This window comes from Nomascus leucogenys, chromosome 22a (assembly GCF_006542625.1).
Source record: "Nomascus leucogenys isolate Asia chromosome 22a, Asia_NLE_v1, whole genome shotgun sequence".
NCBI lineage: Eukaryota > Metazoa > Chordata > Mammalia > Primates > Hylobatidae > Nomascus > Nomascus leucogenys.
In genome coordinates, this window is record NC_044402.1 from 122,590,217 (window position 1) to 122,615,911 (window position 25,695).

At 39.5% G+C, this 25,695-nt stretch overlaps 1 pseudogene across 1 annotated transcript; it reads left to right on the forward strand.

Moving 5' to 3' along the window:
• The first annotated feature begins 8,464 nt into the window (after window positions 1–8,464).
• LOC100603462 lies at window positions 8,465–10,317 on the forward strand (annotated as a pseudogene). Its single transcript, XR_001116200.2, has one exon. The product of XR_001116200.2 is annotated as a stress-70 protein, mitochondrial pseudogene (transcript).
• The last annotated feature ends 15,378 nt before the right edge of the window (window positions 10,318–25,695 follow it).

The window sequence follows — 25,695 nt, forward strand, 5'->3', positions numbered from 1 at the left end:
CTGTCAACAAACCATTTCAGGCCCACTTAAGGAAAAAATATGAGTCCTGGCTATTATCTGAAAATATTCTGTTGGTACCTCAGACAGTCAAGTAAGCACAGGCATCAAATCTTGCAATTAAGGATAAACTGCTTCAAAGAAAATCCCAGAGACAATACTGGAGCATTCTTTTAAGAAATTCTGCATCATTAACACTCTGAATGGCACAGAGGATGGCAGTGTGAGGAAAATCATGAACACCAGCAACTGAGCCAACAGGATTTCCAGAGAATTGGTGTCTGGATGTGAACACATTTTAGGAATGCCTTAGCCACTTTTACTTTATTTTCCTTTTCCTTTTGATGTGTACACAGAATGAAGTATCAATTCTAAAAATATTTTTATAATTAAGTCTTAAAATAATCCTTCAAAATGTATAAAATAAAAATCCTAACAAGCATCGTGTGTGTGTGTGCACACGTGTGTGTGTGAGAGATACAAAATAAGGTACACTTTTCCATTGACAAGGTCTCAGATTTTATAAAATTTGTAAGATTTCCAAATATTTAAGAAATATATTTCAGTCTTATTTCTATTTCTCTGTGTGTGGCTGTATTTTTTCAAGCATAGTCTCCGAAATGTATACATCTTTTAAAGAGACATCAGATATCAGCCTCAAAGTTGGAAGATGTTTAAACCTCTGTTTGGATTAAAAAAAAAAGCTATTTCATTTAGGCCTGAATAGACTTACCAAAAAATGTGGCTTCGTGATATTTCTCATTATATAATATTCATAGAACAACCATCATGCACTCCAAGATGCTGTACAGAATGCAAAGAATATCCCTCTTTCTAAAAAGCTTACCTTCCAAGACTATGTCCACAGGATGGGTAGATCTACTTTCTGTTGAAAATTTGCCTCATCAAATGACCAGTAATAATGCAAATAATTATCATAAATATATACCAATTAGTAATTTTACATATACTACATTGGTATATGTAAGTATTCGGTGTCTCTGTTCAAATGCTATAGGTTAATTCCTTTTAGGAGATTTGAAGCTATAGTTTTCAATTCCAGAATTGGAAATAAGACAGAAAATTTGACAGTGAGGAAAGAAAAGTCTACATGGGAAAGCAAAATTATATGTCTCAATTTCAGTGGAATGAAGATAAAAATTAATATATTGATGTTGTCAACCTTGACCCATGCTCCTTCCACTCCATATATTTAGAAAAAATTGTCTTTGCCCACTCGGCTTTATCTGTACATTTTCCACCCCATAGGAGTTTCCTTTTTACCAGCCTACTTCCAGGCTTTTATGAGGCCTATGAGGCCAGGTAAGACAATTACAACAAGACACAGGATCAAGGAAACAAGAGGAAAAGAGAGAATAAGAGAGTTTCGAAAAGGAGAAAAAAGGTAATTTATTAAATTAGCTGAATTGTAAACACTGAAATCAATGAAAAAATCCAAACATAATTTAGAGTATATAATTTTAAAAAGTCAAAATGTGGATCTCGGTTAGTGTCTGGCCTTCTCTTTTTCAGCAGTGTTGTTTCCATAATAGTCCATTTCACAGAAATAAGAAGGAGAATAAAACTTAGAGAAAAAGAAGAGGCCAAAAGGGGCAAGGTAGTGGCCACTTGCAGAAACCTGAAAAATGTTATGTGACAAAGGTAAGTTTGAGTTACAAAGAAAAAGCAACAGCAACTTCCCCCTCTGGTCTTTCAGGTGTTATCTAACATCCATCACACTTATCAAGTAGAAACCTTTTTTAAAAGGTAAGTAGAAAAAAAAGGACAACTGAGTTAAGCAATCATGTCTTGGCCGGTGCAGCATGGGGTTGGGAAATTAGGTGGAAGGGCGATAGTCTACCTTTACAGTAAATCGGGCAATTTTCCTCTTCCAAACGGATCTTCCTTATTAGCAAATGTTTCTAAAATAACTGTAAATATGACTTTCTAAATGATAACATAATATAAAATGGGGACTGAGGGGAAATAGCCTACATTTTACTAAAGAATTGTATTTATTTGTTATTTAGGAGAGAAACATGGAGAGTTGTTTCTGCAGAGATGTGTGGGGGAGTACACTACGTGCAAAAGCATCAAAAATTCTTCTAGTTTCAAGCTGTTGCAAATGTGCCTGCTTCGCTGCAAACTAAATAGGTATTTATATGTGGTAATAATTTAGGCAATTTATTGTTGATTTTGAGAATCAGAAAGACACTGGGTAATCCCAGGTTACATATCAAAAGTGGAATGATTACCAATTAAAATTTACCATCCTAATTCCAATCTGAAAGACAGACATAAGCTAAGAAGAAGAAAAAGATTCATGATGCACATATTAAAAATATAAAAATGAGGCTGGGTGCCGTGGTTCACACCTGCAATCCCAGCACTTTGGGAGGCCGGGGTGGGTGGATCACCTGAGGTCAGGAGTTCCAGACCAGCCTGACCAACGTGGAGAAACGCTGTCTCTCCTAAAAACACAAAAATTAGCCGTGCATGGTGGTGTATGCCTGTAATCCCAGCTACTCAGGAGGCTGAGGGAGGAGAATTGCTTGAACCCGGGAGGCGGAGGTTGCGGTGAGCCGAGATTGCGCCACTGCACTCCAGCCTGGGCAACAAAAGCGAAATTCTGTCTCCAAAAAAAAAAAAAACAATATATATATATATATATATATATATATATATATATACACACACACACACACACATATATATGTATATATATTGTTTACCACACATATATATGAATATATGTGTGTATTTATGTATATATATGTGTGTATATATATATAAATGAATGGCTTACTGATTAATTTTGAACTTTCATTGAAAAACTTGGAGTCCTAGCAAATGACTTGGAGTTGTGTCCAATTACCAAGTTACATACTGTTGCCAAAATTCAGCTGTCTTCCCCAGAGGCATTAATTGAGATTATAGGAGATACATAGCAAAATAGAAGATTCAGCTTTTTACCTTTTTAAGAGGATTAAAATAGAATTTGGTTGTTTTTAATCAGCTTTTGTGTATTATGTGTCTGTGTGTATATATTGGGTATACACACGTATGTATCTCTATGTATATTTTTATATGTAGATAAGTTGTGCCTATCCCCTTTGGACTCTAACAACTAAAATGTAATAAATCAATCTTTTGTGCATTAACAAATTTAAGGCTTGACCACTCCACACACTCTGGTTTTAGCACTTACTGGAATTCAATCATAAATAGCCTTAATTTTATTAAAATGCCGTTGTTATTTTCCTTTTGCTCTGGCTTCTGATGATAAAGTACAAAAAATCAACATACTGTTTCATATCACCCACTTTCAAAACTATATTTCAGATATGGTAATAGAAAAGCTTCTTTCTATACTGGCATCTACTCCAGTTTTCAAAAGCAAATACATAAAGGACATGTTTCAAGAATGAAAAGTTGATATAAGCTAAAATAAATAAGTTCTTTCTAAGACATAAGTAATAATTGCACTGTAAGTTATATAAGCCTCAGTGACAGTACTCTGGCAAAGACATCCATTTATCAGTCGAAGCAAGTAATTCCATGTTCTGTGAATGGCAGATTGAGACCAGGTTCAACTGATTTATGAAGTGATTTTTTTCCATTCTACTGAATGATTGAGACAAAGGACGTGCAGCAGTGGTGGTTCATCTTTTATCTTCAAGTGCCAATTTTTTTTATTACTTTTGTTTTGTTTCTAGAGGAGACATTGTTGCCTCATTCACCTACCTATGTTGAATAAGAAATGTTTAACTCCAGGCTATTCAGGATGAATGGCCCCAAGAAAGTAATTGACTAGTTCCTATCTTTCTTACATCCTGCTTTGAGTGTCATATAGGGGGAAAGTTTCCGGCCTGGGAGCCAGTGGAGAACAAATTGTATTCATCTTTGTATATTCTTTTAAGTCCAGCATGATCCCTAGGATGTAGGAGGCACTAAAAAGAAATTGTAGAATCAAGTCAAAATGGCCTCTAAACCTGCTGGATAGGAAGCAAACTGTGATGGGGAAGCAAAGAACCACAATCTCATAATCCTGACTTGGGCACTTACAGGCCGGGTGGACTATGGGCAGACTCAGTTTGTTCACCTGTCAAATGGTAATAACCAGTTCTACCTTATAGGGCTGAAATGGGGATTAAATAACACAGTGCATGTAAATTGCCAGTTACCAAAACAAGGATAGGTTAGGCTATCACTAGGCTTAGGTAAGGGGCCATCTCCAAGGAAGAGAATGGTCTAGAAAAATGACATTCTGTCTTTCCCTTCTTCTAACTTTTTTTTTGAGACAGTCTCGCTCTGTCACCCAGGCTGGGGTGCAGTGGTGCGATCTCGGCTCACTGCAACCATTGCCTCCCAGACTCAAGTGATTCTCCTGCCTCAGCCTCCTGAGTAGCTGGGATTACAGGCGTACACCACCATGCCCAGCTAATTTTTGTATTTTTAATAGAGATGTGGTTTTACCACGTTGGCCAGCCTGGTCTTGAACGCCTAACCTCAAGTGATCCACCTGCCTCAGCCTCCCACAGTGCTGGGATTACAGATGTGAGCCACCACACCCTGCCCCTTATTCTAACTTTTATATAAGCAAGTGGATTCCAAGTGTTGCTTTAAAAGGCACATAAACACAAAACACACACATGGGCACACACACATGGGCACACACACATGCAACAATCCCAAAAGGCAGCCTGAAGCCAGAAGGAAATGAAAGGTGGATAGAGACAAAGCCCATCTGTCAATTTGTCTTGGCCATAAACACGGGCCTTGGGATGGCCTCTATATTTTCGCTGTTGCTTTTTTGTTCTTGTTTCCCCTCACTCTGCAGCCCCACATCAACTGGGAGAACCACTTCATCCCCTCCCCACCAGCTGCTGCCCAACTCACTGCTTAACCAATCATCATTACAGCCATATAAGGACTCCCCAGAAAGTCAAGGCTCAGGACATCAGTCTTAATTCTGTTCTTCTCAGAGTGCGGTACCAGTGCCCCCGGGTGGATCAGTACATGGAGAGTACAAAGAGCGTCAGATAAAAGCATGGAGTATCTATTTTATTTGAGGATTTGGACTACAGAGGAATATCTTTACACTAAGACAAATACAGACATATTACGGATATTGTGATATTGTCATGAACTTTTCAGACAAAATAAGGGATGTTAAAGAAAATTCAAGCAAACTGAGAGAGGGCGGAACTCAAGGCTAGGTCCTAAATGCCCCCATTTCCCAACTCATGAGTATATATACTGCCTTCCCTTGGTCATTCAGAGTAATTTTCAGACAAAGACTGAGAAGCAGTGCCTAGCACATTTTCTTAGATAGACTTCTAAATGTTTCATAAGAAAGTGGGTGTTCTAAGGAAAAAGCTGTGCCCCTGAAGGTAGAATCCCATTGTGCTAAACAGTACAAGAATGTCTAATTCATCACATTTGCAATCTAGATCTATTTTCAATTGCAGATTGATAACATATATTAATAGCATTAATTTTAAAGCAACTAGAAAATCTATGCAGTGAAAAATATCACATGTAACCACAAATATCTAATTGGTAAAAACTGCTGAATGCAAATCTTCTCTTTTGGCCCAATTTTATGCATTGGTACAATGTTATATGTTTTTTGTTTTTTGTTTTTTTTTTGGTTTTTTTTAGATGGAGTTTCACTCTTGTCGCCCAGGCTGGAGTGCAATGGTGCATTCTCAGCTCACTGCAACCTCCGCCTCTTGGGTTCAAGCAATTCTCCAGCCTCAGCCTCCCAAGTAGCTGGAATTACAGGCACCTGTCACCATACGTGGCTGATTTTTTTGTATTTTTAGTAGAGACAGGGTTTCACCATGTTGGCCAGGCTGGTCTCGAACTCTTGACCTCAGGTGATGCGCCCGCTTCAGCCTCCCAAAGTGCTGGGATTACAGGCGTGAGCCACCACACCCGGCCAATGTTACATATTCTTAATAAAATAAGTTAACAAACATTCCATTCATGCAGCAAACTATTGAGAAGCTACTATGTGCAAATAATTTTGGTTCATACAAAGTGAAATAAAATGTGGGGTTTTCTTTCAAGATATCCACAATCTAAGCCCTGTGAAATAGAAATAGAATGTAAATCACATATATAATTTTAAATGTCTTGATAGCCATATTAATAAAAGGAAAAAGAAGTAACATTAATTTTAATAATTCGGCATTAATTTCAATAATATATTTATTTAACCCAGTATGTCCAAAATGTCATCGTTTCAACATATAATCAACAAAAAAAGTATCATTAAGACATTTTACATTCTTTTATTATAGTGAGACTTCAAAATATATTTCACACTTGCAATACATCTCATTTGGACTAGCCGCGTTGCAAATGATCAAAAGCCACATGTGACTAGTGGTTACTATATTGGACAGCACAGAAATGAATCATTAATAAATACTGATTAAGCACATAATTTAAAAATTGCAGCTGCAATACCAGTTCCTGAAGATACAGTGGTAAATGAGATGTTATCCCTGTCCTCACAGAGCACACATTCTGGCAACAATGACAAAGAGTAAGTAAAAGATAATTATAATACAAATGGTGAGTGTTACAGGAAACAAGCCCAGGAGTGGCATAGAGACTGCTTGGTGGGAATGGGGTTGAGAGCCTGTTAAGGGATGGGGTAAAGGGTTCTGTATTAGTCCATTCTCATGCTGCTAAAAAGGGATACCTGAGACCGGGTAATTTATGAAGAAAAGAGGTTTAACTGACTCACAGTACTGCAGGCTGTACAGGAGGCATAGTGGGGGAGGCCTCAGTAAACTTACAATTATGGCAGAAGGCAAAGCAGAAGCAAGCATATCTTCACATGGTGACGGCAGAGAGAGAGCAATGGGGAAACTGCCACACATACTTAAATAATCAGATCTCGTGAGAACTCACTCACTATCACTATAATGGCAAGGGAGAAATCCGCCCCCATGATCCAGTCACCTCCCACCAGGTCCCTCTCCCACTATTGGGAATTACAATTCTACAGGAGATGTTGGTGGGGACACAGAGCCAAACCATAACCATATCAGGCTCTATTTTAAATGGAGTGGCTAGGGGAAGGTGTCTCTGAAAAGATAGCGTTGAAAGCAGAGAACTTGCATTAGTTTTCTATTGCTGTTGTAAGAAATAACTAGAAACCTCATGGCTTAAAACCACACAAACTGATTACCTTACAGTTCTAGAAGCTCGAAGTCTGAAATGGGTCTTATGGGGCTGACGTCAAGATGCTGGCAGGGCTGTGTTTCTTTGGAGGCTCTAGAAGAGAATCCATTCCTTTCCTTTTCAGTGTCTAGAGGCTGCCTGTGGTCCTCAGCTCATCACCACCTTTGTCCTCAAAGCCTAAAAGCTCCTCAACTCAGCTTCTATTTTCACATCTCCTTTGCTGACTGACTCTCCTGCCTCCCTCTTTTGCTCATAATGACTATTGTGATTAAACTGACCCCAGCCGGATAATCCAGGCATATCTTTTCATCGCAATATCCTTGACTTAATCACATCTACAAAGTTCCTTTCGCCATGTAAGGTAATTTATTCACAGGTTCCTGGAGATTAGGACATGAACATCTTTGGGAGACCACCATTTGCCTGCCACAGACCTGCAGGATACAAAGGAGTGGAAAAAGAGTGTTTCTGTCTAGACTCTAGAGTAAGAAAGAACTTGGCAAATTCAAGGAACTGAAGGAAGATCCATGTTACAGTAGTGCAGAATGCAAGGGGGAGAATGGTACAAGACAAGGCTGGGAGCAGGGTAGGAGCCAGAACACACAGGTCCTTTTAAGCCATGTTAAAGAATTTGAGTTCATTCTATTACAATTGGGTGCTAGTGGAGGCTTCTAAGAGATTATTATCAAACAATCTAAACAGTAGTATCAAGTAATCTAAGCAAATTTAAGCAGTAGAGGTTATTATAAAATAATCTAGTTCATGTAATAATTGAATTAGTTTGGCTGCTGGAGGACAATGAGCCAAAACGGAACATGAATGGCAGTGAGAAGACCAATGAGGGCTAACTGATGCCAAACTATTCAAGACGATGGCAGTAGGTAAGGACAGAAGTAGCCCAGTTGATTATAGTGCTAGTCATAAAGCTTACTGTTTATCAAAACTTGAACTGTATGCTTAATATTATGCACTTGATTGCATGCAACTTTTTAAATATCATAAAATTATGACTGCACCGCGCAGCTCCCGGCCGCCCTAGCGCCTGTTTGCTGCCTCGTACTGCTCCATCCAGCCGCCATAATAATTGCCAGCTGAGCTGCAGCAGCCCGTCTCAGGAGCACCGCAGCCTCCCGGGGCCCTACGGCCGCCCGCCACCAGGATGGCTGGAATGCTTAGTCATGAGGCTTTTAGAATTGTTTCAAGGCAGGATTATGCGTCGGAAGCAATCAACAGAGCAGTTGGTGGTGTTTATTTGGGTACTACCAACTCCTGTGTGGCAGTTATGGAAGGTAAACAAGCAAAGGTGCTGGAGAATGCCGAAGGTGCCAGAACTACCCCTTCAGTTGTGGCTTTTACAGCAGATGGTGAGTGACTTGTTGGCATGCCAGTCAAGCAACAGGCTGTCACCAACCCAAACAATATATTCTATGCTACCAAATGTCTCATTGTCCGGTGATATGATGATCCTGAAGTACAGAAAGACATTAAAAATGTTCCCTTTAAAATTGTCTGTGCCTCCAATGGTGATGCCTGGGTTGAGGCGCATGGGAAACTGTATTCTCCAAGCCAGATCGGAGCATTTGTGTTGATGAAGATGAAAGAGACTGCAGAAAATTACTTGGGGCACACAGCAAAAAATGCTGTGATTACAGTCCCAGCTTATTTCAATGACTTGCAGAGACAGGCCATTAAAGATGCTGGCCAGATATCTGGACTGAATGTGCTTCGGGTGATTAATGAACCCACAGCTGCTGCCCTTGCCTATGGTCTAGACAAATCAAAAGACAAAGTCATTGCTGTATATGATTTAGGTGGTGGAACTTTTGATATTTCTATCCTGGAAATTCAGACAGGAGTATTCGAGGTGAAATCCACAAATGGGCACACTTTCTTAGGTGGGGAAGACTTTGACCAGACCTTGCTACAGGACAATGTGAAGGAGTTTAAGAGAGAGACAGGGGTTGATTTGACCAAAGACAACATGGCATTTCAGAGGGTACGGGAAGCTGCTGAAAAGGCTAAATGTGCACTCTCCTTATCTGTGCAGACTGACATCAATTTGCCCTATCTTACAGTAGATTCTTCTGGACCCAAGCATTTGAATATGAAGTTGACCCACGCTCAATTTGAAGGGATTGTCACTGATTTAGTCAGGAGGACTATGGCTCCATGCCAAAAAGCTATGCAAGATGCAGAAGTCAGCAAGAGTGATATAGGAGAAGTGATTCTTGTGGGTGGCATGACTAGGATGCCCAAGGTTCAACAGACTGTGCAGGAATTTTTTTGGCAGAGCCCCCAAGTAAAGCTGTCAATCCTGATGAGGCTGTCGCCATTGGAGCTGCCATTCAGGGAGATGTGTTGGCCGGCAATGTCACAGATGTGCTGCTCCTTGATGTCACTCCCCTGTCTCTGGGTATTGAAACTCTGCGAGGTGTCTTTACCAAACTTATTAATAGGAATACCACTATTCCAACCAAGAAGAGCCAGGTATTCTCTACTGCTGCTGAAGGGCAGATGCAAGTGGAAATTAAAGTGTGTCAGGGTGAGAGAGAGATGGCTGGAGACAACAAACTCCTTGGACAGTTTACTTTGATTGGAATTCCACCAGCCCCTCGTGGAGTTCCTCAGATTGAAGTTACATTTGACATTGATGCCAATGGGATCGTACGTGTTTCAGCTAAAGATAAAGGCACAGGACGTGAGCAGCAGATTGTAATCCAGTCTTCTGGTGGGTTAAGCAAAGATGATATTGAAAATATGGTTGAAAATGCAGAGAAATATGCTAAGGAAGACTAGCGAAAGAAGGAACGAGTTGAAGCAGTTAATATGGCTGAAGGAATCATTCACGACACAGAAACCAAGATGGAAAAATTCAAGGACCAATTACCTGCTGATAGTGCAACAAGCTGAAAGAAGAGATTTCCAAAGTGAGGGAGCTCCTAGCTAAAAAGACAGTGAAAACAGGAGAAAACATGAGACAAGCAGCATCCTCTCTTCAGCTGAAAGGCATCATTGAAGCTCTTCAAAATGGCATACAAAAAGATGGCATCTGAGTGAGAAGGCTCTGGAAGTTCTGGCACTGGGGAACAAAAGGAAGATCAAAAGGAGGAAAAACAGTAATAATAGCAGAAATTTTGAAGCCAGAAGGACCACATATGAAGCTTAGGAGTAAAGAGACTTCCTGAGCAGAAATGGGCAAACTTCAGTCTTTTTACTGTGTTTTTGCATTATTCTATATATAATTTCCTTAATTCGTAAATTTAGTTACTATTAGCTAGTGATCATTTAATGGATTCTGTGATTGTAACAGTATAAAGTTTACAATGTTCGATGTCCCTAGCCTGTCTTTTTTCAGCTGCATGTAAAAGGAGGTAGGATGAATTGATCATTATAAAGATTTAACTATTTTATGCTGAAGTGGCCATATTTTCAAGGAGTGAAACCATCTCACGCACAACCATGAAAGTAGTCAGCCATAGACTTGAAATGAGACCACATATGGAGATGAGATCCTTCTAGTTAGCCTAGTACTGCTGTACTGGCCTGTGTGTACATGGGGTCCTTCAACTGAGGCCTTGCAAGGCAAGCCGGCTGTGCCATGTTTGCAGATGGGGCAGAGGAATCTAGAACAATGGAAAGCTTAGTTATTTATGCTAGGTACAGCTATTAAAACAATGTAGGAATGAGGCTAGACCCTTAACTTCCCTAAGGCATACTTTTCTAGCTATCTTCTGCCCTGTGTCTGGCACCTACACCCTTGATGACTGTTCTTTTACCCATTCTGGATTTTTTTTAATAAATATGAAAAGCAAAAAAATAAAATAAAATTACGAAGTTAGATTTTTCTCTTTTATAAAAAGAAGAAACGACTTCTGGCTTCATGAGTTTGAAGAGCAACCTGTCTCCCACAACACATGGGATTTCAAGATGAGATCTGGGTGGGGACACAGCCAAACCATATCACCATGGCACACTGTACATAATACTGTGATGGCATTCATCTCATTCCATCAACCTGCTTGTCCTGTCCTTCCCTCAGAGCTCAATATTGTACCCAATTGTCACCCAGTTTCATCTTGGGATGAAAACTCTATTGGACTCACCTTCATTCATTCATTCATTTATATATTAATTCTACAAACAACTATTGAATGTCTGCAACATGGATTATACCGTGTAGGCATCGGGGACTGAATGGTCAGCAAAAACAGACAAAATCCCTATGCTAATGCAGTGTAGAGTCTAGTGAGAAAGACTGGCTTTGATCAAATGATCACTCTTACCTGTAAAATTATGTCAGTTATAAGAATTATGAAGATTTTTGTGCTATGAGAATATTTAGTAAAGTATTAGCCAGTCAAAACATTTCCCTGAAAAAGTAAGGCTGGTTCTAAGATCTGAAGGACAAATAGGACCTAATAAGATAAAAGCAAAGAAAGAAAACCTTACAGTCCAAGGGAATGATATATACAAAGGCCGTAACGCAGGAAAAAAAAAAAAAGACAACTTTCTCCTTTAACTGAAGGCCACTATGGCTGGAACACAGAAAACTCTGTGCAGAAATAATCCCCTTATTCATCAGACCACTATCTTGACCCAAAATGAATATGATCCTGTTCATATAGTAAAACCCATACTGATAATATTGGCCACTATTAATGGGGCATTTACTATGTACTAGTACGTATTTAAAATATTTTATATATATTAAGTCATTAAATCCTCACACAATCCTATTAAGGAAATGTTGCTATTATTCTCCCACTTTATAAATAAGAAAACTGAGACACAGGGATAGGTAGCGTGCCCACACTGTAGAGCCCAGATTTGAAACAAGTATCCTGAACCTTATGCTCCTCCTTCCTCACACTCACATGTCACATGTTGAAGGCAGCCTGTCCCCACCTGGCCCCCTGTGTTAGGTAGTTCTGGGAGTCTCTAGCACAGCTTTACCTGGGGAAAGGGTGATGACCAGGAACTGTCATTAACAGTCATCAGTGGGTTCAGCAGTTCCTAAGTAGTGTCTAGTGAGAGGTGAGAATGATTTGTCACCATTTGTTGAAAGAAGGTAAGAAGCACAAATGAATTGAGGCAAGGTTCCAGTCACCCTAGAAAGGTACAGTGGGTGCTGACAGAGAGCTCAGGGCTAGAGGCAAATCATCAACATTTGACTCAGTTTCTGTTTTTGAGAAAGGTAGTGAGGATCTTTATTAAATTGCTGAGAAGAGGATATGCCCACAAGACAAAAGAGATGTTGTAGAAAAATTGCCACACTTGGCAGGCAAGAGACCCTGCTCTTTGTGGCAGCTCTGCATTGACCTTGGGCAGACACTTAACATCCTCAGGCTTTGATTTTCTTATTTGTAACATGAGAGGACTGGAACAAGTGGTCCCTGCAGGCTCTTACAGCCTCTGGAGTGACTGAGACACCAGGAAGTAAAATTCAACTCCTCTCCTATGTTTCTGAAGGAATAGACTTAAAGGCATGAAATATTCCTAAACAACAATAGATAGCCCAGGCCATTCGTGCTACAGGAACCTTTGATACATGGATTACATAAGTAAGTAAATGCAAACAAACAAAAGAGAAATTCTGCAACCCTTTGCAAAACATGAAGATTTTTGTTAAGATGACCTCAACTTGCACCAAAATAAAATTATAAAGCAATACAAACATTTATTCTTCCCAATGCTCCAGGTCTCCCCCAAATTTGCATTTGCTTCCTTCTTTCCTCCACCTTATTAATTGTACAAATAAGGGGCACACTAAACATTTAAGTATGCAAATTTTAAAAATAATGAACATTCTATGCTTCTTTTGTGTTCCATTGTAATAAAATCTATTGTTCCATCCATCAGTCTCATTAGAGTAGGTTTTGACCTATACTGAAAAAAAAAACACTCAAATGTTCAAGCTCATCTGCCAAATGAGGGGCCTCAGAAGGACAATCTCCACTGTTTCCTCCCCCAACGAATATTATATGATTCTCCATGGAAATGATTACAATAGATCAGCAGCACTGTGGTTTTACACAAAGGGTAGGACCTCATCGGCAGGCTAGAAGCCTAGAAATTGGAAATATCTCGATGAACACAGAAAAATTTTCTCATGGTTAATGATATGTTCTCCTAATCATGGTAAAATTTTAAGAAAGAACTTAGAAGTCTCACGGTCTGTTTCCTTCCCAAAGTACAGGATCTAGAAAAATGCTATTACCAGACGTCTTGATGTAGCTTTTCTGTTGTTAAAAGAAAATACATATTGCTGAAAGAAGAGAGACATTGCAGAAGTTACTTCTCAATCAGCTTTTCAACAGGTCATATTGCAGGCATGAAATGAAAGCACCAAGACTTTGATTATGTGTGTAGATTATAATTATATTAATTATGTTTTTCTTGTTTTTTTTTTTTTTGTTTTTTTTTTTTAAGTAGAGTCTCACTCTGTCGCCAGGCTGGAGTGCAGTGGCGCAATCTCAGAGGCTCACTGCAACCTCCACCTCCCAGGTTCAAATGATTCCCTTGCCTCAGTCCCAAGTAGCTGGGACTACAGGCACGTGCTACCATGCCCAGCTAATTTTTGTATTTTTAGTAGAGATGGGGTTTCACCATGTTGGCCAGGATGGTCTCGATCTCTTGATCTCATGATCCCCCCAGCTCGGCCTCCTAAAGTGCTGGGATTACAGGCGTGAGCCACCATGCCTGGCCTATAATTATGTTTTAAATTTGGGGCCATATCTGGTCACTATTTAACAATATGTTCATCTAAAAATTAAGTCCTTTAAAAAATTCTTATTGGGTACTGGATTCCAAGATAGGATTCCATATGTTTCCTATACTTTACCATTGCCAAGGTGTAAAACCATGTTTTATGTGCTATTTCCACAATGAAGGCAATGAGTAATTGAATCAATAAATTAAATTAATAAATAAATTGAATATTTGACTCATATATTTCTGGCAGAATGCAACAAGCAACCTCTTGGACCAGACAATTCTATTGATTTTTTCTTAGTCTTATTTATTCCATGTTATTACTTAAACCAAATAGCAAATCAAGCAGTTATAACCTTCTGTTAGTGACCAAAAAAAAAAAAAATCCTACATAGGGAAGAATATGTTAAGAAAGAAATTAATAGCAGATTAATACATTTATCAGTGTAGCAAAATATTGTCAAACCAAATAACAGAGAAGGAGACTCTCCAAAATAAAGTAATATTTACTCTGGAATGGGCATTGCAATGAGGAATATGCATGCCATAATAAATTGTGTGCATCTGCAGGGAGGTAAAGGAAGACAAAGGTTTTTAAAGAAAAAATGAGGATTGCATAATTGTTTTGAGATAATTATCCTTGGCTGCAAGGATCAATAACAAGGGTGGCGCAAGTATGAGGTTAGACTGGCAGTTGCTGAGCAGATGTCCCCGCAGAAGCATTTGTGTGTGTGTGTGTGTGTGTGTATAAGGTTTCAATGGCCTTTTTTGCAGTCTTTTGTGGTAGTTCTTGTTATCAGACACTCATGATGAGAACACTCTCTTCCTGGACTTTCCCAACTCTGTTTGTCAGGGTTTTTAACACAAGTTACTCCATTTTGATTCTGACAACTTTCACAGTATTTACAGATGATCATTTAATAATCACTCAAGAGAGAGATGCAGGTTTCTTTCTAGTTTACTAAATTCTTCCCTTTTTAGTTGCCACAGAAATCTTTGTGCTGACAGCAGCCCTGTGTGTGACATTTAGGCCCACAGACACTCATGTGATTCTAGAAAATGTCTCAAAGAAGGGACCTGGATTTTCATCCCTTTGCACTCCTGCAGTTTAGTTAAACAGTGGCGGCTGAGCACAGCCACTTGCCATCCATTTGGTTATGATTCTTCCGCTTCATCGTCAATCCAAGCATTGACGTAGTTGTAGAAATTCAGATCTAGTCAATTCTCCTAAATATCTAAAATGTGTACAACAAATCCAGTTCCTCCAACAAGGGTTAATCTTCACCTCTTCTCTGTGTGTTTTTATACATTATGCATCCACACTTTTGCATTAAGTGGCTATAATTAACATAATTTTGTTAGAGGCTAACTAAAATAAAAAGCCTTATCAATTAAGAATGCATAATATTTCATCTTAAGAAACACCGTCTTCTAAGTATTAATGTCTTTAGACTATCATAAATAAAACATCAAGGAAAATGCTTGTGCATAAATCTTTGACCACATCTCTAATTAATTTTTCTTCAGGATAGAACTTTTGAAAATAATGCTGTCAAATTGAGAGATAGTAAAAATGTCTTTATTTTAATTTGAATTTTCCTTCTTATTAGAGGTTAAAAATTGTGCATACAGTCTTTGCCCTATGTATTTCTTCTCTTGTGAAATATCTATTTATATCCTTTGCTTATTTTTCTAAGTCTTATGTTTTTAATACCACATTCGATTGCATGCGTAATTTGTAATTTAAAATAGGGTTCAGTGAAAGGAAGTTTACAAATATATGTGTCATCACCATCATTTAATTATTTATCTAAATCTTCTTCTTAAAGTTATTCCTTTCAAAATATCTCTAAAAATTTTTTGTTAAAATGCCATTGAGAGCACGACAGGCGTTTGAAATATCTTAAGATAGTGTTAGGCTGCCACCTAGCATTTCAGTGTAGAACAGACCAAAACACACATTGAAGGTTTTCTCATATTCAGAACATATCGAATACAGTAAACACAAAAATGTCACCTTATGTCCTGAATCCAGAAAGGCTAAAAACTAATGTCAATGAATGCAAAAACTAGGACTCCCATAGACTCAAGGACAAGGTATTCCATATATACATATCCTCTATATTTAACACTTATCACTGTTTACCTTAACTGAAATAAGAACACTACTCTGAAAAGTCAAGAAAACTTGGGTCCTCATTCAAAACTTACTGCTAACAGATGTAGTGATATTTCACAGCACAAAGAGCCTCCTCAGGACTCCGTTTTTCCATAAAATATAAGGAAGACAAAGGAAAGCTGTCTTGTTCCTCGCACTCTGCAAGTGTGCAGGTTAGTGGTGCATCTCAGAGAGGACTGTATGCTTCTGGGGCCATAGGAGCTGTGTAAGGTCAGATATGGGATTGCTTGCAAACTTGGCCTCTTCCTGGTCACCCTCCCCTTCATCTCACCCCTTCCTCCGGAGATGGAGAGCACTTTCTCAGGTGGAAATGCTTGACCACATGCCTGCTTGACCACGCCTGTGGTCTAGTTGGAGAGCTTTAGAGAGGGACAAAGAGGTGAGGATAAAGGACCTGCCTTCCCAGTTAGCCTGTCTACAATAACAGTAACAACAGTCCAAGTCCTATTATCATACAGTGTCCAGTGCCCATACAACATGGACTACTCATGACAGCTTCCCGATCTTCCGAAATTTCTCACCGGCTCGCCTTCTGCCTTCTTCATGGGGGACACATGCCCCCCTTCATTCTTCCATAAGCTGTAAATATTTTTCAAAGCATAGTCTCTCTGCTCTTCTCTCCTCATGCTTTTGCCTTCAAAGGAATTGTTTCTTTGCACATCTTAAACTCTTAGGGTTTGATTGAAAAATCTTTAACTCCTGGGCAGAATTTTCACTTGAGTGCCAGTGATGGGTGTTCAGCTGTCTGCTGGAATGTTTGATGTCCCATCCCTAAAACCATCTTCCTTCTTCACCATGTATAACCGAACACTCACAAAATCCTGACTGTTTTCTGTGTAGCTGTTTCTCCTGCTTGCTGCTTCCTTTCTGTCCACAAGGGACTCTTCATGGCTTACATGGACCATGGTAATGCCATCTCTTTAGTCCTTTGCTCTTTTAATCCAGATCTTCCCCAGGCAGAAACCCACTTTTCCCCCACTGTGCAACAGCATCATTTTCTATGTATGCCCCAAGGTGAGAATGGTTGCTAAGGCCTGCTCAACTCCACCCTGCATGTGCCTGCCAAATCAGACGTCTTCAACACTGGCCTCATTGCGGTAAGGCCCAAATCTTCCTATTAATCTTTTTCATTCTTCTTTCCTACCCTGCCCTGCCAGGATTCCTGTGTTCCATGCAATTTTATTTCAGTGAGATCCTCAGATCATGCCAACTAAAGACTTGTTACTCAAAAGTGTGGTCTGTGAATCAAGGGATATTGGCTTTATCCGGGATCTTTTTGAAAATGCAGACTTCCAGGCTCCACCCCAGAATTTTGAATCAGAATCAGAATCTAAATCTCAACAAGATCCCTGGGAAATTCACATGCATGTGAAAGTTTAAGGAATACAGAATACACACGCCCCCAACCTCCCTGTTTCTCTCACTTCATCTATGTATTTCCTTAATTTTACATTCACAATCTAAAATTATCTTGTTAATTTATTTTCCTTTCTATCATCTGCCTCATCATATTGGAATGTAAACTTTATGAGAGCCAGGCCCTCATATTTACTGCTGTATATTTCTAGTACACACTCAATAAATAATTATTAAGTAAGTTCTGAGCTCATTTCCTTATTCTCACTTTTATTTATGACATATCTCCAATACACCTTGCCTTCTCTCCTCCTTTTCTCCTTTTTAGATATTATGTATCCAGCTGGGTGCAGTGGCTCATGCCTATAATCCTAGCACTTTGGGAGGCCGAGGCGTGTGGATCACCTGAGGTCAGGAGTTTGAGACCAGCCTGGCCAACATGGAGAAATCCCGTCTCTACTAAAAATACAAAAATTAGCTGAGGATGGTGGCATGCGCCTGTAATTCCAGCTATTTGGGAGGCTGAGGGAGGCGAATAACTTGAACCCAGGAGGCAGAGGCTGCAGTGAGCCGAGATTTTGCCACTGCATTCCACACTCCAGCCTGGGCAACAGAGAAAGACTGCGTCTCAAAAAAAAAAAAAAAAAAGGGAAGGAAGGAAGGAAGGAAAGGAAAGGGAAGGGAAGGGAAGGGAAGGGAAGGGAAGGAAGGAAGAAGGAAAGGAAAGAAAGGAAAGAAAGGAAGGAAGGAAGGAAGAAAGGAAGGAAGGAAGGAAGGAAGGAAGGAAGGAAGGAAGAAAGGAAGAAAGGAAGAAAGAAAGAAAGAAAGAAAGATAGAAAGAAAGAAAGAAAGAAAGAAAGAAAGAAAGAAAGAAAGAAAGAAAGAAAGAAAGAAAGAAAGAAAAGAAAGAAAAGAAAAGAAAGAAAGGGGAGAAATTATCCAACAAATTATAATTTCTCCAAAAAAAATTTCTCAAACATTCCAAGCACGTGCCCTTCTGACCTCCTAGACCCTACAGGGACAATTCAGACACCCACACTCACTTCAAATGCTTTTTGTGTGTATGTTTTGTCTCTCCAACCAAAATGTAAATGTCAGGAGGGCAGAATCTGTGCTTTATACTTTATTGGTATTCCCAGAATTTATAGCAGGCAGATAAATGCATTCATTCTAGGTGAAAAGAAAGATTTACCAAAAGAGTCACAGAGAAAGTCTAGAAAAGAGACATCCTAGAAAATAGTTTGGACAAATCTCTTTACAAGTACAGTGAATAGACTTCGTGTAAGTCCCCATAGCAAGGCATGTTATTTAATTCTTATAAGTTAATCGCCTCACTTACAAGTTGTGTTTTACATTTTAATATTATTATATTGTCTCATTGAGATTATTTTAAAATAATCCCTTATCCTAGAATGAAACTTGCATCTAACGTTATGTTTAGAGATTTCATATGACATCTTTTCTAAAATAAGATTCAATTAGAATGAACTTCACTTAGGACACGTCAGTTCCTAACTTCCACTTTGATCTGTTCATAAGATCCTCCTAGTTTTGAATTTGAAAATAGGGCTAATCTTTCCCACAGTGGGATATGAACTCTTTATTGTACAGATTCTATCTTTTTCATGATGTTAGTGAGGGTTTAAGATCCCGGACATATGTTGCTCCATTTTCCTGCCCATTCCTACATTGTTTGTGGCACACATCCCACATATACCAAGAAGACTGATTAGCTAATCTGTCAATCTTGATAAAGTGCCTGGAAATGCCCTGAAGAATTACCCAAAATAATAGTTTATACCACAGACACTACAAACTGGAAAACGTTTCAAGCCTTAAACACTCTCCCATACCAATTATCTAACTTCATTATGGTTTTCCATCTTCTATGTCTTCAAGGTGGCATTTAGCATAAAATATTTGCACACTTTCATAATACTAAATAGAAAATACCTGTATATTTTCAAAAAAGGAAAATTGTCATGAGTAATGAAAATGTTACTAAAAATGAGGTGCCGGGTAAGATGGAATTCTACACAGACCCACAGGCCACAGAGGTAAAAACAAAGCAAACATGAGGAAAATGCAGTGAGCTCCATGACCTTGGTTTCCAATGTGTTTGATTTATATCAAAGCCAAATGTGGTTCATCCCTTACTAATCACTTATCTGGAAAGGAGAGAATGAAAACATTCTTTTTGTTTGTTCATGCCCAGAACGTAAATGAAATTCAGCAAGGAAAATTAAGTCAGTCATCCAAAGATTAGAAAATTTTCTCTTTCCTAAACCTCTGAACCAAGACTTAGATTTTATAAAGTTCTGATAAATCACTCATCTGGTTACAACACACATTATAATTGTAAACTGGCCAGACTGGTTCAAGTTCCTTCAAGTATGGGTTGAGAGTAGGTGCTTTCCTTTCGTTATTATCTGTTTATTAAATTGTGTTTCTTATCAAAACCTCAGAAACACGTTAATGCTTTTTTTCCTGAGCAGTATGTAGTGACCGCATCTCCACTGGTTTAGGATATTATTCTCTAAAGCCTCCTAGGGTGGAGAGAAGAACTTCTAGAGCTGTGGTAACCCTCTGCCTTAGTGGGTGACCCAACTCTTCCTCACTTCGCTGTCAAAACAGGCCCTCTCATGATTCACCATCTCCTTGAAGGCACTCACCTTTCCACTGGGACACTGCGTGGTGACCTGGTATATCTGTCCTAGGTTGGCTCACTTATCTTGATATTATATATACTCTGTGTGTATTTTTCCCTTGGCAATGCCAGTTTTTAAATTTAAGTGAGTGGGAAACCAGAGACAAAGGTAACTGTTAATCTTAATGTGCACATTTCAAGTAAACAGTAGTCTAACAGTAAGAAAGATGATAATCATGGAACATTCTAAGGTAATGGGAAATTGAAAGGAAAATGAAAGAGAAAGAAAAGTTGAAATAATGTTTCTGAAAAGCAAAAATTTATGCTTTGATTTGCTTCTAGAACACAGTGCCCACTTCTTAAATTTTCTTTTTTTTAAATTTTGATGAGTAGGCTAAACTACTACTTGCATACATAGGCCTTAAAAAGACTAGTATAACTTGCAAAGAGTAGCTGAATTTACAATTTAATCTACAGTCCTAAAGGAACTTGATAACCTGATTCTTTGTATATTCTTTGTCCAAAGGCTATAATCAAAATTACCATAATGTCACTAAGAAAAATTATTTAAAGACTCTATAAATTTTAATTAATAAGCTACAGATTTCTTAACTCATCAGAGCACTTCTGTCAGGTGGGGCAAAATTTTAACTAATGATCAAAAGGAACCTTCAAAACAAGGAGACCTAAGAGATAAATTATAAATCACAGTGAAAGGGTGACAGATAATAGCTTCCCCCACCTTCAAATTCAGAATTCAGCAAATTGCACAAGAACTACATTGAAAACTCTTGCCTGTGCCCCCTAAGAGAGTCTAAAATGCTACCCTTACTAAAGTACCCACTTTATCTACACTTGAAGACCCAACCACTTTTAAGAGTAAATTACTTCCGTGAATCTGATCCACTTGAGAAATGGAGAAAATCCTCTCTGTTTTCTGCCTGAAACCTGGAACTACCTTCTAAGAACATTATCTGGAGAGGAAGTGATATGGTTTGGCTCTGTGTCCCCACCCAAATCTCCTCTTGAATTGTACTCCCATAATTCCCATGTGTTGTAGGAGGGACCCAGTAGGAGAAAATTGAATCATGGGGCAGTTTCCCCCATGTTGTTCTCGCGGTAGTGAGTAAGTCTCAAGAGATGTGAGGTTTTATCAGGGTTTTCCCCTTTTGCATCTTCCTCATTTTCTCTTTGCCTGCTGCCATCCATGTAACACAGAACTTACTCCTCCTTGCCTTCTGCCATGACTGTGAGGTTTCCTCAGCCATGTGGAACTGTAAGTCCAATTAAACCTCTTTCTTTTGCAAATTGCCCAGTCTAGAGTATGTCTTTATCAGCAGTGTGAAAACAGATTAATACAGGAAAGAAATAGGAAGAGAGAAAAAGACTAGACATCTGAGTTAGCCAACAGTGTTTCTTCTGATATTCTTGCTTAGAAGACTCTATTTCCAAGGACAGACATAGTTAAAAACTAGGGAAGGAGGACCAAGATAAACAAGTTAAATGATCTGTCCCAAGGTCATTTCACAGATACACGTGTTTCTCCTTTTCAGAAATTAAAGACCTACATAACCAAACCAAAAAGACTCAGAGTCCCTAATGAATCCAACAAGAGAAAATTATTTGCCTCAAAATACAAACATTTTAACTGATATTTTAAACTGATTTGATTTGCTAAATTTACAAAACTATTAAGTTTCAACTCTTTCAAGGGAACTGGCTCGGATAGAGCCAAGAGTTAATATACCAGCATGTTGCCAAGGATAGATGACATGCCCCGCCACCCATATCCAGTTACATTTTCTAATATGCAAAGGGACCTTCTTTACTTTCTATTGTCCCTTCCCCTCTACATACACACAATACCCCACTGCAAGATGTGAGATATGACACATAGGAATGGAAGGCAAGATAAAACAGTCATTTTCTCATAGCATAAGAACACAATTGGCATGTGCAATGCAGGCACAGGCTGATGATGGGAAGCTCTAGGCAGCAGTGGTGGAAAGACAGACAGAGACAGATGCTCACGGAGTATCATTGCCCAAGGGGAGTCACTGCTAGCATGTGGGTGACACAAGTAGGCTGGCTGAGGAACATGGACCTCGATTCAGAAGAGCAAGCCTGACCACCAGCAGAAAAGGGGCAAATAAGGAAGCAGAAGTGTGATTTCTACATGAGGCAGCATACCACCTTCCCCCAACCACAACTTAGGGTCTGCAAGAGAACATAAGGAGGGGGAAGCCCTGAAGTTGTATCATGGGACATGTGGCCATCTCTCTCTCTTTCCCATTTCTGTGTCCCCTATTATAAAATGGTCTATACTCACTGCTTCCACATCCTCCTCTCCTATTCTCAACTTTCCTCTCCAATTAGGCTGTCTCTGTCCACTGAAACTGCTCTTGTCCATCTCAGCCAGCCATGGGTCAAACCCAATGGTCACTTCTCAGTCCTTACTTTCCTCCCATCTCAGCCCTATTTGTCACAATAGGTCCTCTCTCTTTCTTAATAAGGTTTCTTCATTCAGTCTCCAAGACACCACTCTCAACCCACTCACTGATGTGCATCCTCATCTTTGCTCAAATGACATCGAGATGTCATTTCCCTGACATCTCGAGCACTCCGGGGCAGTATTTGGATTTCTTCTCTATGCATACTCACTTTAAAAATAATCTTGTTTAGCCCGTAGGCTTTAAATATGTTAAAGTCTCCCCAGTTTAATTCTTCATGCCCAAACTCTCTCCTGAACACCAGATGCATATATCATAATGTCCACCTAACATCTCCATTTGGAAGTTGAATGGACATCTCAAAGTTAATGCATCTGAAATGATCTCTTTGTTTTTCTACCACTGCCCACACACCTAAAACTCCTCCTGCAGTCCTTTTGGTCTTAGAGTCTAGCCATGCAGATACTCAGCCAAAAACCTGGAGTCATCTTTGATGCTTCTGTCTATGTCACACTTCACATCAGTAAGTCAATCAGCTCTTCCTCTATGTTCAATCTGCCCACTTCCCACAACTTCCATTGTTACCCTAATCCAGGCCATCATATTGCAGTTGCTTTTGTGCTGGTCCCTTTATATCCACTCTCATCCAACTATCCCCTTATAGAAGTCTGAGTAATCCTTTTAAATAATCAGAGTATGTCATTCCTGTACTCAAAACCCACCCACTTAGAATATAATCCAAAATCATTATTCTTGCCTTCAAAACCTGTTATCTGACCCTTAGGCAATTTTCCAATATAATTTCCTATTAATTTTTCAGTGAGCCCCACTCACACTGGCCTTCTTGCTAGTTCTTAAAAAAAAAAAAAAAAAAAAATCCAGCCGGGGATGGTGGCTCACTCCTGTATTCTCAGCAGTTTGGGAGGCCGAGGCAGGCGGATCACAAGGTCAGGAGCTCAAGACCACCCTGGCTAACATGGTGAAACCCCGTCTCTACTAAAAATACAAAAAATTAGCTGGGTGTGGTGGCACATGCCGGTAGTCCCAGCTACTCGGGAGGCTGAGGCAGGAGAATTGCTTGAACTGGGGAGGCAGAGGTTGCAGTGAGCCGAGATCGTGCCACTGCACTTCAGCCTGGGTGACATAGTGAGACTCCATCTCAAAAAAAAAAAAAAAAAAAAAAAAAATCCATGCACACACTCCCAATTCACGACTGCACTTTCTGTGCCTGAGACATTCTTCTCTCAAACCTCTGCATGCTCTTCTCCCTCAGCCATTGGGGCTCTGACCCATCACCTTTTCAAAAAAGCCTTCACCCATCCTCTATGAGGCAGCTCATCTCCCCACCCTCCTCTCACCCTACTTTGTTTTCGTCCTAGTACTTTCACCATTTAGCACATTAAGTATTGATATGCTCATTGTCATGCTTCTCCAACAAGAATATAAACTTACTAGTCTTCACTAAGGGACAAACACCATTGCAGTTAGGGAAGCTATAATTAAGATTAGCCAGCAATTGAGTAAAGGAGGCAGGTTCTGAGACTCCAAAGCCAAGCACCAACTGGCCTTGGGAACCTCCAGCAGCCACATGTTCCTTTCATGCCCTGGAGGTGGCATTTCACACTCAAATGCCTACAGACCATTAGAGTAAAGCAGGAAGAAGGCCTGGAAGATTAAACTGGAGACAGCAGGACCCTTCCAAGGGGGCAGCCACTCAGCTCCAGCTCATTTCCATGTGGGGATACTGGGGTGAAGGGATATTAGCATATTGGCAGCTTAGTTGACAAAACTCCCAAGGTTTTGACTCATCTCTTGACTCCTGATTCTAAGGAGTGAGTTTGCTGTCCTTCGCCTGTATCAAAGGGAGCTCCTCTCATCCTCACCCTTTGACGCTAACACAGTGGGACAATCACAGGTCAGCCTGTGGCTTCTGCCTGAAGGTCACCCATTTGCAAGCTTGGGTTTAAAGCAATAGCTGTCAGCCATCTGTTAGAGACACTGCTATGTCACAACCAGTTTTGAAGTGTATCACAAATGATTTGTTATTCCACCAACATTAAAGGACCAACATTTGCCAATTATTTTCTTTTTAGCTAATTACATTGTTTTTGATCGTGATCATGCCTTTAGTGTTGTGTACTTGCATTCTGATATGCATCTTTGATCTTTGAACTGGAGAGAAAAAAAAGGTAAAGTTAACACACAGAAAATTAGAACTATCCTATCTATGGGGTGTGTGCTGCATGCTAACATCATTTTTTATGTCTACCATGATAGAATTTAAAAGTTTGAGAACAGTTACTTTAAAATTACCCCGTAAGAGCATGTAATATTTTCCATTAAATTGGGACTCAAAATTTTAATTATATATGAATTTAGTCCCATTAAATAGAAAGGAATGCCTTGGCAGGAAGTCAAGCCAGAACACTTAGTCTGAACTATAATGTGCCTGAAAAAAAAAGAACCCTTAATACTTTTTCAACTTTAACTCCCACTGTAGACCTTTGATTTCCGCCACCAACGACCAGATTGTACCTTTCACATTTTTACATCCAAGCCCTTGCCCATGGTATGCCTCACTCCTGGCATCCATTTTCTCTTCTTCTCTCCTCTTATTTAAACCATGGCTAGCCTGCAAGGCTAAAGTGATTTTCATTTCAAATATAAGCTCTTCCTTCACCACTATGGCCCACAGAGATCTGTCCTTCCTCAGACAGTCTAAGATTATACCAGTATCAAGTGTTTGTTATGTGGCCTTGGTGGGCAGCTATCTCTTCACGTAACAGATAGGACAAAGAGAGCTAAACACAGGAGTACATCTGAGCAGTGCAAGGAATGGACTGCATCAAATGTTGGTGCCTTCTTCATAGCCCTTTGACTGACTTTGGAGGTCACTTTCAGCTTGACAGGCCAGTTCCCATATGTTAATGGTTTCTTATCTTTCAGCCCATGCACAGAAATGTCAGTGAGTTAACACCCTCAGAAGCAAACCTCAATGAAGGATGAGAGTTGGTGGATTAATACCTCAGCTTCCTCACCTCTTGGTGCAAAAATCCTGAGCTGTGCTCCACATAGTACCCAGAAAATCCTTAACAGGATTGAGCCCAGTTGCCCAGGATAAGGACTTGTTTGGTCATCTCCCTTCCCTTCTGCTA